Source organism: Anabrus simplex, chromosome 1, assembly GCF_040414725.1.
Source record: "Anabrus simplex isolate iqAnaSimp1 chromosome 1, ASM4041472v1, whole genome shotgun sequence".
In the NCBI taxonomy this organism is placed as follows: Eukaryota; Metazoa; Arthropoda; class Insecta; order Orthoptera; family Tettigoniidae; genus Anabrus; species Anabrus simplex.
Window position 1 is genome coordinate 1,435,833,171 of NC_090265.1, and position 14,221 is coordinate 1,435,847,391.

At 36.5% G+C, this 14,221-nt stretch overlaps 1 protein-coding gene across 1 annotated transcript in view; it reads right to left on the reverse strand.

Annotated features, from left to right (window-relative positions):
* Positions 1-13,087, reverse strand: part of LOC136860311 (follistatin-related protein 5) — a 707,690-nt gene extending 694,603 nt beyond the window's left edge. Inside the window, exon 1 of the mRNA XM_067138749.2 lies at positions 13,052-13,087. The gene's annotated coding sequence lies outside the window, so the exon portion shown is untranslated. The remainder of the gene's footprint in view (positions 1-13,051) is intronic.
* Positions 13,088-14,221: the final 1,134 nt, after the last annotated feature.

Consider the following 14,221-nt stretch of genomic DNA (forward strand, 5'->3'; position numbering starts at 1 on the left):
ATAAATGCTGGTTGGGACTCAGGCTTTGAGCGGGTACAATAGGTGAATTATCTTAGTAATAATCATACGTTGCAAATAGTTGTGTAATATTAATAAAACTACAAGGTCTCACTTATCCCTGGTAGTTGATACGTGAGATACGTGGATGTTCCTCTGAGAGCGAGTAAAAGCAGATAGTAAAACACCATAAATAAACATTGTTTACTTGCTATAAAAATACATTTAATGCACGGCGTTATCATAAAAACTCTTCAAATTTTCGTTTGGTACTGAAATTGCAGGAATGGATATTTATGGTATTGATTGTCGTAAAAATTCATCTTAAAATGATCTAAATTTAATTTCCAGTTTCATGTAGAACTTTTCTCTCAGTTTATTGAGGCTCTAGATAAGAAAATGTGATGGACTTAGTCCTATCAGTTTATTGTTTTCCGAATCGTATTGAGTTTTCAAGAGTTTGATCACCCAAAGAAGTAGTATATCGAAGGTGCGCGAGCAGAACCTCCTATCCCACAATGATGTTCCTATCCATTATTATCCTTAAAACTGGTCATCCCTCCCAGCCAAACACGATATGCAGTCCATCAGAATTTTGTTCGTTCCGTCCATTTTCCTATCCCTACATATAAAGGAGAATGAACCTTATTGTACCGTACTGTAGGAATATATATTTTCACGAAGTATTTATGTACTCCTACAGTACTATGATTTAAGGTTCATTTTGCTTTACACATTAGCAGAGGGAAATGAGCACAACGAACGTTGTTCTGATGGACTGCATATCCATGTGTGGCTGGGAGGCGTGACCAGACTTAAGGAGGATAATAGATCGCAAGAGCATTGTGGGATACGAGGTATTGCTCGCGCACTGTCGATATGTTGTTCCTTTCCTTGAAGGAAGGACGTTTGAGGTTTCTACCTAAACTACGTTCAGAATGATTGGAAACCGGCTGTCTAGTGCATGAATGTTGTGAGAAATGAGCCAGAAACTGCGTTCCTTGCTGGATCAAAAGGACTGTAGCTTGTTTTCAAAGAACTGTAATTATCATTACGATCCATTTACGATGAAGATGGTCACAATATAGATGATGTTTAAATCCAGAATGAATCATCCCTTTCCCACATGAAGTATTCATAAGTTCTGAATTGAATTACTGATATCAGTCTCTTCTTATTGGAGTACATAAATGTCAAACTAACACTGAGATTCATGAAAATACTTAAAACGTTGGTTTTTAAAACAGCGCTTTTGACTATTTCTCCCTATTAATATGCGGGAAACATACAATACTGCAATACAATACAACACAATTCCATGAAGATTTCCGATATACTTATTATAATCACATATTTACAAGCACTCGGCATTAGGCTTTGCTATGTGTTTTGCATTTACTGTTTTCATTTACGTTGGTTTCTTTCACTTTGGACATTTCTTATTAATGTATTTTGTAAAACCCTTTTACATGCAGAAAGTCGATATTGGCGCTACATTTTGACGAATTAATTAAATAAATAAAATTAAATGAACAAATAAATCATGAATAATAGTCATACTGGCGCTACATTTTGACGAATTAATTAAATAAATCAAATTAAATGAACAAATAAATAATGAATAATAGTCATACCCTTTATCTGTTATCCTGATACAGTATGAATATATAAACACATACAAATTAATTACTACTATGAAAAAAGAAGAGCTTTATTAACAGCCCGACAACTTGAAAACATATTCATATTCAACAAATTACTGCAATAAGTCATCCAAAAGATTTAGCTCAGTTTGCATAACTAAATTTTGAATTAATAAAATGTGTTCTAGTGGAAAGATTTTATATTATAAATAAATTTGTGTATAAAAACTGTATTGAAGAATAAAGCCTTATTATTAAACATTATTACTACGAAACAATAATATTGCTAATTGGTATTGAATATAAGAAACAAGTATTAACCATTTCGCTTGAAACAGAGCCAGAGATTGTGACTGTTTAATTACAATCACGTTATGAATCAGGAAATCAGGAACATTTCAGATTATTACATTTACAGTAATGAATTTTAGCATTACGAAAGACTTCTGTCCGCTGTCGACTTTCGACAGCACAATTTTTTAACTATTTCGCTTCGTATTGACACAGAATCGCGACAAATATTGCCCAGCGCGTTATCGGACATTTACATATCATATATCAATACGAAATTGGTGCATTCTATCTGGCGAAGATTATGCCATTTCAGCACCTAACTATTATTATTAATAATTACTAAACTAGTACAAGTTAAGATTCAAAGATCCAAAAATAGTTTTCTATGAATAAGGTGACAAATTTTATAAAAGTAACGTATACATTGGAGAAATGGCCATCGGATGATATTTGTTTTCTGTTCATTTAATTCGCACTGACACAGACGTGTCTTGTTGTGACGATAGGACACGACAGGCGAGGGAAGAAAGCAAAGCGGGACCGTGACCTGAAGTAAGGTACAGCTCCGGCATGGGAAGCCGAAGAAAAATATTCTAAAGGCTGTCTGTATTCGGGTCCGAATTCATTATCCCTGAATGCCAGCTGACAGTGACAGCTACGCGACTCAAACCTCGTAGCCTGTCACTAGGTGATCAGATAATAATAATAATAATAATAATAATAATAATAATAATAATAATAATAATAATAATAATAATAATAGTAATAATACTAATAATAATAATAATAATAATAATAATAATAATAATAATAATAATAATAATAATAATAATATTCAAGTTGGCCATTGTTAAGTACTCAACAGCCACGTAACATATCTACTTATTCGTCTACTTACCTACTTCTAATATCCAATAGAAGACTTTTTTTTTTTGCTAGTTGTTTTACGTCGCACCGACACAGATAGGTCTTACGGCGACGATGGGACAGGAAAGCGCTAGGAGTGGGAAGGAAGCAGCCGTGGCCTTAATTAAGGTACAGCCCCAGCATTTTCCTGGTGTGAAAATGGGAAACCACGGAAAACCATTTTCAGGGCTGCCAACAGTGGATTCGAACCTACTATCTCCCGAATACTGGATACTGGCCGCACTTAAGCGACTGTAGCTATCGAGCTCGGTCCCCCAAGAGAAGAATCACCTGACCTGTGTCCATATATCTTGGAATTCCCCTTAGTGTTTTCTTTGCGGGATAAAAGAAAGTTCTCTTGAATTTCAATTCATTTACATCTCGTGGAATTTCAGTTTCACTAATCAATACAGTGGGATAAATATTATTATTATTATTATTATTATTATTATTATTATTATTATTATTATTATTATTATTATTATTATTATTATTATTATTATTATTATTATTATTTTTGGGCTGTACTTCGTGAGACATCGTAGATATTAGGTCTGTGAATGATCAACTACTTCCATTTAAATTCCAGAATTAACATGGTTTAAAATGCAATGGCATTGTGCTGATGGTTGATATGTTAACGTTCAGCCAATGTATACGCGGTGATTTACTCATTTAGATATTGAAAATACTGAGTGTTCTCCAGTGGGGATTGAGCACACGTGTATTTAATCTGTGAATAATTACCTTCAAATTTGATTTTGGTGTCCTTAATGATTTAATAGTTATATCGTGTTTGTCATAAAATACGATTAATTTAATATAGTTCAATGATTGTTTTCACTGTCCCATTCACAATCAATGATGTACCAGCTGGGAAACCATAGCATGTAACCGAGCAAGTGGTCGCGTGGCTAGGGTCACATAGCGTTCAGGAAATAACGTGTTTGAATTTCACTCTTGCCAGCTCTGAAAAAAAAATTCCGCGATTTCTATTTTTTTACTCCAGGATGTAGCTTAATTAAGTCCACGGTCGCTTACTTCCCATTCCTAGCCCTTCCATATCCTATCGACGCCATAATACCTATGTGCGTCGAAGCAAGTTTGAAGAAAACACACTCAGGTTAACCTTTGCTCCAAGAGTAGTTCTCAAGTGGATTGCAGAAGAGCACGAAAGAAGGATAACGTCGATAATAAAAGAAGGAGTTGCTGACTAGTCAGGGAATGAGTGATTGCATATTTCTAGAAGGAGTGACGTTGCAGTAAGAGTGAGGTAATAAAAACAACAGAGGATTTCTGAAAAGGAATTACGAATGATTGGAAAGAAGTAAGACCATATTTGTAGCGTAACTATAATTGCTTACGCCATTCGTATTGCATGTATTTTCTAGAATTATTTTATTTACCACAATAAGTAAGTAAACTCGTGTCCTCATCCCGAGGTGGTGCAGCTCTTTTCAGGCACACCCCCGTTGGAGGTGAGCTGCATGTACCATTTCAACCACATACCAGCCCTCCTGCCATTCTTAAATTTCTGGCAGTACCGGGAATCGAACCCAGGTCCCCGAGGACGGCAGCTAATAACACTAACCGTTACGCTACGGAGGCGGAAATTTTCTACAATTATGAACAGAAATATTGAAGACCTAGTGAAAATCACGGTGAACTGCATGTAGATGTAAAATGCTCCCTATGCCTATGCATGAAATAATTATTATTACACACAAACGGGGTTAATAGAACTACACTGCTCAGTTATACCATGTAGCTCCTTCCAAAGATTGTTGACCTCTGCATCTCAAGATCGAAGGTTTACACTCGGCAGTGGTAGTCAGTTTATCGAAGGGCGGAAAATCGTCCTTTCGGCACTCTTTATATCATACGACGTCGGCAAATCAAATATCTCCAATGACACATCCTGTGTTTGCCCGACAAAATTAATTTTAATTAAAAGTCAGTCATCGATCACCTAAAATTAGATCTACTTCTCTGCCATCTGGTAGAGCAACTGGAAACGACGAAATTGACATGCAGGCAGCCTAACTCTCAGCAAATTATATATATTACAATTTGCTTCACGTCGCACCTACACATAGTCCTTACGCCAACGATGAGATGAGAAAGGGCTAGGAATAAGAAGGAAGCAATCGTGCTGTTAATTAAAGTCTGCGTTGTGTGAAAATGGGAAACTACGGAAAAACATCTTCAGGGCTGCTGACAGTAGGATTCGAACCGACCATCTCCCGAATGCAAGTTATCAGCTACACAAATCAAAGTTACTGCACACGGTAGGTGAGGCTATACAATTATTATTATTATTATTATTATTATTATTATTATTATTATTATTATACCATACAATATTTAATATCATAAACAGTTGATGAATTTCAATATCCTGTCGGCATGCCACGTCGTGTACTATGGCATATCGTCGTTCCGCGAGCGAAACCTCGTATACCACAATGTTCTACCTATCCATTATTTCTCTTAAGACTGGTCACGCCTGCCAATCACATATGGATACATAGTCCATCAGAACAATTTTCGTTGTGTTCATTTTCCTATGTTTATGTGTAAAGGAAAACGAACCTTGCCGTACCGCACTGCAGGAATGTATGTTTGCATGACGTATTTCAAACTCCGAAATTAGAAGGTTCATTTTCCTTTGCACATTAGCATAGGGAAATGAATACAACGGAAATTGTACTGATGGACTGCATATCCATATGAGGCTGGGAGGCGTGAGCAGTCTTAAGGAAAATGTGCTTAGGAAGAGCACTGGGAGATACGAGGTTTCGCTCGCGCAACGACGATATATTGTATGACGTGTAGTGTTTCAGCTTGGGTTGCTGTATAGTTTTTACAAAGTCCTAACATCAGAGTTCTGACACTAGCTCACACAAAATCGTTAAGGCTGACATAATTTACAGTTATTTTGAAAACTCATTACAGTGATAGATATAACCGTTATCATCTATGTATTTATTTATCTATGTATATATAAAATAAGTCCTGACTGACTGACTGACTGATTCATCATCGCCGAGCCATATCTACAGTTTACAGACTTAAAAAATTGGTATTTGAAGTCTCCTTAAAAAATAACGAAACCCGCATTCCTTTGTTTTCGTAAAATATCCGTGGCGGCGGAGGGGCGGAAAAAGGTAAAAAAAAAGGGGTTGAATACTTTTATGATGTTATTTATATTTAAAAAACTGAAGATGTTACAGACATGAAAATTAGTAGTTGGAATCTCCTTGAAAAATAAACACGTACTTACTTTTTTGGAAAATCCATTAAGCGGGGGGGGGGGGGGTTAATTATAAAAATGAGTATACCTAAAAAGACGTAACATGTTTCAGACATCAACATTGGTACTTATAATCTCCTGTAAAATTAAAGAAACACATTTAATTTGTCTTCGGAATATACATTTAAGGGAAAGAGGAAAGGGAACTTTTGAACATGAGAATATCTACAGTATATCTCAAGAACTTAACATGTTACAGGCGTGAAAATTGGCATTTGGAATCTACTTTAAAAATAAATGATCGCGTATGTTTTTGTTCTCGGAAAATCCACTTAAGAGTATTGTACAAAGGACTGAAAATGGGGTTGAATTCCTTTTATGAGGACATTTACATCTCAGACCTGAAAATGTTACAGTTGTGAAAATGGACATTTAGAATCTCCTTTATAAATAAAGAAACATGTACTTTTTTGTTTTCGGAAAATCCACTTAATGGGGGTAGTTTGAATGGAAGTGGAAAGGATTGAATAAATTTATAAGGATACTTATATCTCAAAAACGGAAGGTTACAAACGTGAAAATCTATATTAGGAATCTCCTTTAAAAATGAATAAACACATATTCTTTTGTTTTCGGAGTATCCACTTAAGGTAGGTGGTTAAAAAGAAGTTAAAAATGAGTTGAATTATTTTCATGAGGATACTTATATCTCAAAAACTGAATATGTTACAGACGTGAAAATTGGTATTTGTTATCTCCTTTAGAAATAAAGAAACTCAGAACAATACAACCATAAGGTGGTTTGACTGGAGGGAAGTAGGTGACGACATCAATGTTCATCTCTCAAACTGTTTGACATACGAGCTTGACATTTCCCACGATGGTTGCCCGACATGTCTTAGATTTTAAATAAAAAGTGGTCTTAAAAGAATACACCCGTAAGGGGTTTCAACTGGGGGTGACTGTGAGGACCGATGACCGAAATATCAATTCCCCTGAAATCGCTTGACATACGAGGTTGAATTTTCATATGGTGGTTACTCCTCAATGTCTTAGATTTTAAGTAAGAAGTGGTCCTCAAACAATTCACCCCTAAGGGGTTTTGACTGGGGGGAGGGGGATATCCGATGCCATACATATTTATTTCTCTGAAACCTATTTATATACAAGGTTGAAACTCTTCATGATTGTTGCTCCTTTATATCTTAGATTAAGAAGTGGTCATGATACAATATATTCCTAAAGGGTTTTGACCGGGGTTTGGGATCTGATGATAAAATACTAATTTCTCTGAAGCCGCTTGACGTACGAGGATGAAAAACTTCACATGATGATTGCTCCTGTATGCCTTACATTGGTCTTAAAACAACACACCCCAACACACCCTTAAGGAGTTTTAACTGGCGGGGGTGAGGGAGAAGTTCTGATGCCATAATTATTCATTTCTCTGAAATCGTTTGGCATACGAGGTTAAGATTTCACGTGATGGTTGCTCCTATACGTTTTAGATTTTAAATAATAATAGGTCTTAAAACAACACACACCTAAGAGATTTTGGCAGGGGGGGGGGTGAAGACTTATGGATGTAAAAGGTGTCAAACATGACATAATTCAAAATATTTAAAGTATATGAGCATTGGGACCGTGTAGAAGTTGAAGTTATAAACCTAAGTCTTCACAACAGTCAAGGTATTCAACCGAATTTCCGTTTTCTCTTCTACATTGCCAAAAATATTAATTTGTAAAACATTGGGGTTTGACTGAAATAATCTTAGTACACACCTGCATGAACATTTTTTGAGACTGTATGTCATTAATGGTACCTACGTATTCTCGGGCACGTTTAAGGTCTAATTTTTAAAGATTTAATATAACTCTTAAATTACTAATCGAATTTTACAAGCTTAATAATGGAAGTTTCTTTTCGATTTTTATTAGAGTAGGTGTTGCCCTCTATAAATATAACATTCTGTTTTAGATTTTAAATAAACAATAACAATACAATACCCCCCTAAGGGTTTTTTACTGGAGGGTGAGAAATGATGAAAAAATTTGCATTTATATGAAACCATGTGAATTGCGATGTTCTAATTTCATACGATAACCTAGGTGTTAAATAACATAAGGTTTCAAACAAATTTAACCCCCCAAGAGAGTTAAATGGAAGATCCGGAAACAAATATATTCCTTCCTCCCTCCGAAACGGTTCAATATACAGAGACAAAATTCCAAATGACGGCATATATTTTAAATCCTAGGTGTGAAATAGGAAATATTTTAATCGTTCCACCCCTAATGTGTTAAAATGGGGTTAGCTTCGGAAACGAAATTATTCATCTCTCCAAAACCGTTCGACGTACAAAGTTGTAATTTTCTGAGAAGGTTCTGCTTTTATGTCGTTGGTATAAAATATCGTATACTTCAAAATATTTCACCCCTAAGGGATTTGGATAGTGGATGACTCTGAAAAACATAATATCAATTTTCACAAAACCGTTTCAGGCACGAACTTAAAATTTTACCTGAAGGGTGGTCTTATATATCCTAGATGTTAATAGATATTTTAAAACATTCACCCTCTAAAACAGCATTAATTCCTCTACTACTGTTCGACGTAGAATATGAAAATTTCACCAGTTGGTCGGCTTTACGTTCTAGATATTAGATATGATAGGGTTTAAAACATTCCAGTTCTCCTGCACGGGATTCAAAATGAGTGTTAGATCTGAAAATAAATAATTATTCGCACAAAACCGTTTGACGTACGGAATGAGGGTGTATTTTACAGGCTCAGCCAACAGTGGACTCTCCAAAATGTAAAACCTTGACTAATAGCTTTCATTTTAAAACCGTAGCGAAGCACGGATATCATGCTAGTTTATTAATATAGAAAATGCAGTACTATAACTGATGACGTCATTCAAATGTGATTTTTGTAAATTAATTTTGTGTCCTTGTATGTAGAAACATAACATGTTTACGCTATTCAGAATAATGCCGAAAGTGGAATTTTATGGTTCTATAGTTACTTACCAAACTCAAACAATCAGGAACCCGTATCACAGCATATAAACCAGTATAAAACAGTTACAGGATAGCTACATTGCGTCATGTGGGTGTGTCACGAAATTGTCGATTGATTCTTCAATGATAGGCTATCCATCCCATCATGGTTGACCTTCGACTGTTTGGAAAATAAACCCTGCATTGATCATTCTGCTTGAATGGTGGTCCCTTTGCTGTGAACTTTGTATTACTTAAATAAACATGAAATATTGTAAATGAGTGACTTGGCTGCGTGGTTAGGGGTGTGTAAGCCTACTATTCGTTTGCATTTGGAAGGTGATGATTTCAACCCTCAATTTTGCCATCACTGGAGAAGCAATACATGATTTCCTATTTTCACACCAATACCGTAACTGGACGGTATTAAGCAGAAAGTAACCAATCATGAAAATTATAAGACATGAGTTAGTTGCAATTCTTTGTGTGTGGTTTACCATTGCATTTTTTCTGTTAAAGGATCCAGTCCTATATGTATATAACTTACTATCAAATAATATTCTTCTTAGAAAATTTTCAAGATTTGTAATGAAACAATTCCATTTCAGGAGAAAGGAATTACACAACCACAACTTTCAGTTGTATATAAAACTGGCTGTAGCACCCGGCTCTGCTCGGGCACTTTCTTTGAATGTTTCATTTTAGGATTTATTTTCTGTAGATTTACTTATTGTGACGTTCACTGCTAGTTTATGAATTGTTTTATAAATTTAGAGTTATTGTTAAGTGCTTAATGGCAAGTTCTAGTGTGGGATTATAATTTCGCGTTAAAATATTTCTTTGTGCCAGACCAGATTTTTAGTGAAGTAGCTGATCCTTTCAAGCAAATAATAAAAGTAAGTATTTAAGCCTCGCGCTATAGATATGATGTGCTTGATTCCAATTGTCACTGGGACTGTCATCTATCAGGCTAGGGTCCCCCAAAACTGTGGACTCAACACAAATATCGGTCATTTTGGACATTATCTTGATCACTCCGTCTCATCCCCCATGCCGATAGACAATGGGCGCTAAACTTGGACATAAACCGTCACCTCAGCGACCCTGAAAGCCATGGATTCGACACTATTATTGGTAGTTTTCACTTACTTTTATCCCGAGGGCTGCTAATGGTGTCCTTCCCCCCACCCCCACCTCCTACAGTCCGTTTTTTTTCCAGATAGTAAATCATATGTGTACCATGTTTAGTTGAGAGCCAAGCTGGAACATACATATATCCGTAATCTCAGTCACTATGGAAATTTCTTTTTTTTCATCCATTATCACCCTCCATGCCGATGGTGGATGAACTTGGACATCCAGAGTGACACGATTCATCTCAGCGACCCTGAAAACTATGTATTATGCAGGAATATTGATCGTTTTCTATTATTTGTATATTTCACCCCTGTCCACCCCCACTCCTAGGGCTGCTAGTGATGTCTTACCCCTACCGTATTTTTCCTTCCGATAATGAGTCATATGTACTAAATTTGGTTGAAGCTATGCTGGAACATACACACAAACATCCATAATTTCGGTCATTTTTGGACATTTTATTCTCAAGCGTCCCCCCCCCCCACACGCGTCCTATGCTGACGGGGCTAAACTTGAACAACACACAGAGTGTCACTATTCACCTCAGTGACCACGAAAACTATGGAATCGACACTATTTTTTATTACTTTTATATGCCACCTCCTTCATATTCCCACCCTTAGTGATGCTGGAGGAAGCTTACCCCCACAGTGTTTATCTCCAGATAGTAAGTCATAAGTGTACTAAGTTTGGTTGAAATTTCTCCAGTGCTTTAGGAGGAGATGTGGGAAGATACTTCATAAAACATGGCGGCGTATTCCCATCCCGCTATATACAGCCACGGTCATGAACCTCCTAGCAAGAAAGGTACTTCATAAAACATGGCGGCGTATTCCCATCCGCCTATATACAACATTTCTTACCGGACTATCATGATACAGAGTAAGTCACAGTTTTTTCCACGGCGGTCGATCCAATCTTAGTGCAACTTTGTAATTAAATTAATTACATAAAATTTCTCATCATAGAAACTACCTATGGATTTCGTTCAAAACACTTCCTGAAACGCCTCAGGAGTAATAAGAATAAATTGTGAAATTTTCAGTGAATCGATACAGTAGTTCTTGACTCCTTTCGAGACAGACAAAGAAATATTCATGTTTATGTACAAATCATACCAAAAGTTTAAGAGGACACCTGCAAATATCATGAACGTGATTACTGTCTTTAAACAGTTGGTCTCAGGCATACGATGTTTTTACAGGGAACTAGAAAATATTTAAAGGAACATTTGCTGATATTTTTTATTAAATTATCACTCTTTCTTTCTTGATTCCTCATGCCCAAATAAAGAGCGTGTTTGAACTTATTAGCACGTTTCTTGGTTTTTTCTTCTTATCTTACCAATATCTCTTCATCCTCTCGCTGTGTGTATTTGTGCGTTATTCAGCCAATCTTGTATTCAGTCAGGTGAGCCTTGCAGAAAATTTGTGTTTGTGAATTACGGTTCTGAATTTTATTCTATCTTGAATGGTTTCTTAATTAATGTAATTTCATTTAGGTCTTCACTGATTTGTTTTAGCCCATTATTGTGATTTTCCACTGATAACAGTAAGTTTAAAATTTTCTTTGTGAGCCTGTTATTACCCACACTATAACGTAACACACAAACGATCTCGGTAACTTGAGGGGTTTCCTATCCAGCCCAAGTCAAGGAATGTTTTCTTTATGATCACTTTCTGTGGTTCTATTGCGAGCTCTAAAACGGGGAATTATTTTAATGGAAACATATCGTCGTTGCCGGGATGAAACCTACTATGTAAAATATTTTAGCTTAGAACTTTGGCCGGTAAGGTTCTGTCATCTAAGGTGCAATATCGTGTGACAGTTGTCAAGGCATTCTCGCTCTTCATGTGCTGCGGGTCAGTATACCTCCAAAATATTAACACATAGGAGGTTTCGTCCCAGCAACGACGATATTCTGTTGCTATATTACTTTAATAAATATTCTACAAGTACCTATATTTCTCCTTAACAAAGATTATTAATGTAATCCCCACATTTTAGTATCCAGATCTCCTCAAGTATTAAAAAGCAGTTATTTTCTTTCTAATTATTATAGAAGTAAAATGTAATAACTTCAAAACAAAGACTGGTATTTTGATGAATGTTTCAGCAAATCGTCGCTGCAGGGACAAAACCTCCTATGTGATAATATTTTTGGAGATATACTGAACCGCAGCACATACATTATGAAGAGCGAGAATGCCTTGACGTTATTCGAACAACATTGCACCTTAGATGACAGAGCTTTACCAGCCAAAGTTCTAAGCTAAAATATTTCACAAATGAGGTTTTGTCCCGGCAGCGACGAAATGTTCCTTTAAATGCGTCATAGTTCTCTGTAAAATGTTGTGTGCCTGAGATTAAATGTTTAAGGGTAGGAATCATATTAATGACATTTGTACGTGTCCTTAAACTTTTGGCAGGACCTGTAGATAGATGGGCACTTTTCTTTTCAACCACTAGACCAGTAGCCAGTGGTATATATGGACTCTCTTTATTCATTTCATTTCAGTACAAAGGAGCCAATAGTTTCACTCTGACTTCAGGTTTCTGAGAATACACTGTATATGGTTAGTTTCTTTCTTAAATGAACTGGCTACTAATAGAACCTTAACTGCCTTTGCGACAACGTCACGAATTCACCTCTCGTGATTTTCTTGAATATGAATTAAATGCCGAAGTCAGTCGAAATTGTGACATACGTTGCGAGAGTGAGACAGACGTTGTTTGAAGTTCTCTTAAGTAAATTGAGATTCGGCACCAACGACAATGCCTTTGACATGAAGTGCTTGTAAATAAATAAATTAATTACCTTAGCGAGAGACAGGGAAGTCACGCAAACCAACAACAGCAGGGGTTTCAGCAGCATGGCGTCTCCTGAAATGAACAAATAGCAGGTGTGAAAATATTCGTACACAAGCAGAAAGGTTAAAAGGAGCTGTTCAGCACTCGGGACTCAATACCACATTATTTGGAACAGTCTAATACTTATAAAAATCTTATTCCTAAATCTATATACAGAGTTAATTGTTTACTTATTCGAAATTATGAGGCGTTAGGGTGGGAGTCGTGGCGTTCTCTTACAATCCACTAACTTGGAGGCCGAGTTAATAGGGTAGTTTAAGGTCAAATGTTTTGTTGCTTAGTGGACTAGTGTTGGCACTAAACTTGCCATCAGCAAGGCTAACGGAACGGAGTCAAGACGGCCAAGGAGAGCGAGAGTGAAAATCCAGCATCCAAAGTGTGTGTGGCAAGCAGTTGTGGGGTAGTGACAGTGAGATGGAACTGAGTGGCGGATTGGAAGCACGGTTCACTCAGACTTCACCAAGAATGTGTACCAGCTTAATTCCTTGGGTCAAATGTGGCCAGGTTTAGAACTGACCACTCTACTCCATTATGTGCTGTGTTTACCTTCCACTCCTCAAAATATCTCCATTATCTGAATGGAGATGGCTTTTTTCTTTCACTTCATAACATACCTAGCTAGATTGTGTGAGATTCCAGGCTTACTGTTAGGATGTCTATTTCTCACCCTGATAATGTATTATAACGAAAGTATTGCATTCACTGTGTTCGTAACTTTTGTACACGACCGCGGTGAAACTGATTGAGTAGTTTGGACTTTATGAACACTATTTTCGCTGTCTGGTTTGCCCATCTTCAGTACTATGCTAGACATGAAACACTCCTGTGTAGTATATTATGGAAAGATGTGTACATTGTATTAATAAACACAAAATATGCTTTGTAAGTCCAAAGTTCTGGCGTCGGTACATCGGCCTTCACTTCAAAGTGTCCCTAGTTTGATACTGGGCTGGATCGGGCATTTTTGCTTCGTCTGGTTCATTCCTCCGACCCGAGGATTGGTTTTTGTGCTCATCTTAATATAAACCTCTTTAAATTATCATAACATACCACGCTACTCAATACCACAGAAAAATGCAATACTAAATACATATTCCTCATACATTTTCCCCAGGGA